The sequence below is a fragment of the Dreissena polymorpha genome, chromosome 2 (assembly GCF_020536995.1).
Source record: "Dreissena polymorpha isolate Duluth1 chromosome 2, UMN_Dpol_1.0, whole genome shotgun sequence".
In the NCBI taxonomy this organism is placed as follows: Eukaryota; Metazoa; Mollusca; class Bivalvia; order Myida; family Dreissenidae; genus Dreissena; species Dreissena polymorpha.
This window is the reverse complement of record NC_068356.1, coordinates 38,575,705-38,579,918: the sequence shown is the minus strand read 5'-3', so window position 1 is coordinate 38,579,918 and position 4,214 is coordinate 38,575,705. Positions and strand designations below refer to the sequence as shown.

The window sequence follows — 4,214 nt, the reverse complement described above, 5'->3', positions numbered from 1 at the left end:
TTTATATGAGTTGGATTCTTGTTTATATGACTTCTTTATTTAATGTGGATACTTGATACATTTGTGGATATCTATTTATATGATGTGGTTACTTCTTTATATAATGTGGATACGTGATACATTTGTGGATAACTATGTATATGATGTGGTTACTTCTTTATATAATGTGGATACTTGATACAATTGTGGATAACTATTTATATGATGTGGTTACTTCTTAATATGGTATGGATCGTCTTCCTTTGGTGTGGTAACGTCTTTAAAAGTTGTGATTAATTCTGTATTTGTTGGGGATAATACTTTATATGATGCCGTTACTTCTTTATATATTGTGGAAACTTATTGATATAGTTTTAAACTTTTTTTATATGCTTTGGTTTGCTTTTCATATTAAGTGGATACGTCCTTATATCGTGTGGTTACTTTTTTTTCAAACTGTGCTGTTACTTCTTACTTTATTATATGAATACTCCGCTTTATGATGTAGATACGTCTTTATACTATATGGATACGTCTTTACTGTGTGTGGTTACTTCTTACAAGTCATTGGAAAGGCACTGTTAAAAACCCAACAAGTCGTCTGAAATCTATAATTTGCACAACTATAAACACATTTTATGAAAAAGTATTTATCGAGTATAAAGAACCTATAATTAAGTCATTTTGCTCATAAACGTGGTGGAAATATATTAATAGAAAGCTAACAAGGTAATAACTTGTATTGATTTGTCGCAATATGACGCCATTAAATTATTTCGAGTTTTAAAATCCATCACTAAACCAGCTGTTCGGGTTCAGAGTATAATAAATTCTTACCCCCACAGGTTCACATGATAAAACAATGAACTTTAAAAGTATTTTGTTTCTGATAGTTTCAGTGTCGAATGCGTTATTTCATATATAATACAACACATATAGAAACACCGTACACATCATCACAAACAATAAGAAAAGCGAATAATTTATACAGAAACTGTTAAAACTATTAAGGTACTGTTTGAAAAATGAGAACAATTGTGGATTATTAAAACAATGTTAAACATTAAAAAAAACATATATAAAAGGGACACACGTGATAAACGAAATGACCACATGTGCTTTTATATCCAGGAGGGAGAAGAAACTTTAAAAAAATAAGCACCGCATTTTATGCAACAATAAAGGATACACAATCATAAAGTGGATTGCAACCTTGACAATACAAATGTGCGCAGTTACGTGAATTTGACCCTAAATTATATCAATATAGCCTAAAGCAAACAAAATGTAAATATATTATCTTTGATGCTGTGACTGCATCACTATGCAAATTGACAAACAACATTATTCATTCGACCGGATATACTGGTTCAAGACACTGATTAATTCATACAATATGATTTTCAACCAATATAAATGTAGGAATACTTCATATAATGACATATTAATTCAACATAAGGTTACATCGGCATGATGAACTGCCTTGTTGAATATAAAAGAACGGTTTCAAAATAATTATTGATAAATAAACGTCGTATAATGACTGGGTGATTTCTTTTAAATGTAACATTGGCATGATATATAGTGTTGTTGAATAAATATATGGATTTTTTCAAATAATATATCGATAATGTACATCACAAAATTGCTGATACACTTTATATAAGCTCATATACGCTGGATATAGTGTCTTTTTAAAACTATGTACCGATCGTTTCTGATAATATATTGCTTAATACGTTTTATGACAAAAATACAGTTTATATGGCTAGGTCGCATGATAAATTGTCCTGTTGAATCAATATAATATACTTAATATGCATATTGGCATATTGACTTAATGTATATACAAAGTAACGAAATATTTTGCTATTTGTACACAACAATGTTCAATGTGTACTTATTAGACAATCCGGATCTACCTAATTCTAATCGCAATAATAATGTATTTACAAGCAATTATTACAGAATGTTGTAGTTGGCATGTCTTGGCATATTTGCTTTATCCGCAGATACAATGTTCTTTCAGAAGACCATGTAGGTGATCATCTACCGTCTGCATTGATTAGCATTGATGTGGGTGACCGTGTTCAAAGAGGGCTAAAATCGTGCTTATGTTACCTCTCGTTGACAATGACGTCCGGAAAAAGGGCAATCGAATCTTCTGTTTCTGGTAAATGTGGGTCTTTACCCCTGGAAAATACTCAAGAACATTATGTTAAAGAATAACAAAATAGCCCATATACTGGTTTGCTGAGAACAAGAAGTTTACTTCATTGTGACATGGGCAATTCTAAACTATTTTATAAAGCATGTTCATTTAAAATGATTTGATAATGAAATACATAACATTGCTCTCTAAATGTATTGCAAGCAAACACTTCCTGAAAAGGAAATCTATAGTTAATACTTACAATGACGAACATGTCCTAAAAAAAGAATCATTAATTTTAAAAACAATATCATGATGCAATATATAATTGTGAACACTGGTGTAAATTCCTTACAGTAACAATGAACTACCTAATGGGTTAACTGTCCAAAGATACATGATATAAATGTTGTTAAATTTCGAATCTATGAAAGAAAAAAATTATATGCCAAAAATATCAATGTCCTAGTAGAATGTGTGCATTTTTGCTCAATTTGTATGTCTTAGCGATGCTCGTATGTGATGTAAGTCCTTAAATGTTGTTTGTTTTGTGCGTGCGTTTTTTTTGCCAAAGTTACCATTTCCTGGCGATTTTTTGTTTTGTTTTTTTGCTGTTCTCTTTTTTCCATTGAATAGAAACACATCTCTTTGCTTTCTACTTATTTGTGTTAGATATAAATATATATATATATATATATATATATATATATATATATATATATATATATATATATATATATATATATATATATATATATATATATATATATAATATATATATATATATATATATATATATATATATATATATATATATATATATTGGTGTATCTTGGTCCTGCTATATAAATTTGTCAATCTTAGAGCCTATGTATCTTCATACTTCAATTAAATTTTATAAACCTTGATCACCAATGAACTCTCTAGTTATAAATGAAACAAACGCTTGAAGTGCCTATTCCAATTATGTTATTTCAACGAATGTGAAACGAGTCCATAATTGACTAATTCAGTAAAAACCTAGGAACATCTCAAGGGAAACAAACCAGCAAACTCCTGGTTATTCAGTAAGGAAAGAGTATGTTGACGATGAAAACGGTCTTAACTGCCAGCAATAGCATGGTATTTACATAACTCTAATAATGATCGAAAAAACGATATTTTGTTAGTTTGCTGTTAAATTTATTATTATTATGAATGATATACCAATTGCAATGTTTCGTCCGTGTCAAGTTTATTTACCGCAGTGTAAACCAAACCAGTTACTGATTTTAGAGATACAATTATACCTAAATAAGTACGTATTGTAAACTTCACACATTGAAACGATCCATTGCATTATGCACTTTATGTTAGTGTATGAAAATAATGTGGCCGAAATATACAATCGGTATAACATTAATTACCAATACCTCCGGTTAAACAAAATGTCCTCCATGAATAAAATGAAATGGTTATATTTTTGTTGGCCGCAATAAATCGTGTAATAGTCGGTACTTTTTAGCTCATCTGAGTACAAAGTGCTTGTGATATGCTGTAGTTTTCAGTCTGACAAACGTCGTCATGTGTCGTGTGTCGTGTCTCTTGGGCTTTCAACCGTAAGATCTTTAGAAAGCTAACAGCTACAATTTTTATCACAATTTGTGAAACTTGGTCTGAATGTTATCTTTACATCATCTAGATCACGTTTGTATTTTAATTAAGTGCGTCCTCATAAACTAGGTCACTATGTCAAATAACCTTCCCACGTCTTAGAGGCCACATTTCGTTATTGATGAAATTTGATGAGTTGTATACATTTTTCTTAAATAAATGACGGCCTTCTCAAAAACCAATAATCAGATTTCAAAATAATTAAAATAAATAGTGCATAGGTGACCCTCTACCAAATGTATAAAAACATTTTTATTTAGTATAAATGAAGTGGCTGTTTGTTTTATCTCGAAATGTTGAAAATGGTCAGCTAAAAGATAATCTGATTTCAAAGTGATAAAAATAAAATAACAAGACACTTTACCAAATATCTGGGAATCGTTTTGATTTGTTTAAAGAAAGCAAGGCCGCTGCCTTTTGGAAATGTAAT

The 4,214-nt window shown here is 29.8% G+C and overlaps 1 protein-coding gene across 1 annotated transcript in view; it reads right to left on the bottom strand.

Annotated features, from left to right (window-relative positions):
- LOC127869669 (speract receptor-like) overlaps nucleotides 1–2,525 on the bottom strand; it is an 87,938-nt gene extending 85,413 nt beyond the window's left edge. The window contains exon 1 of the mRNA XM_052412326.1: nucleotides 2,101–2,525. The gene's annotated coding sequence lies outside the window, so the exon portion shown is untranslated. The remainder of the gene's footprint in view (nucleotides 1–2,100) is intronic.
- Between the last annotated feature and the right edge of the window lie 1,689 nt (nucleotides 2,526–4,214).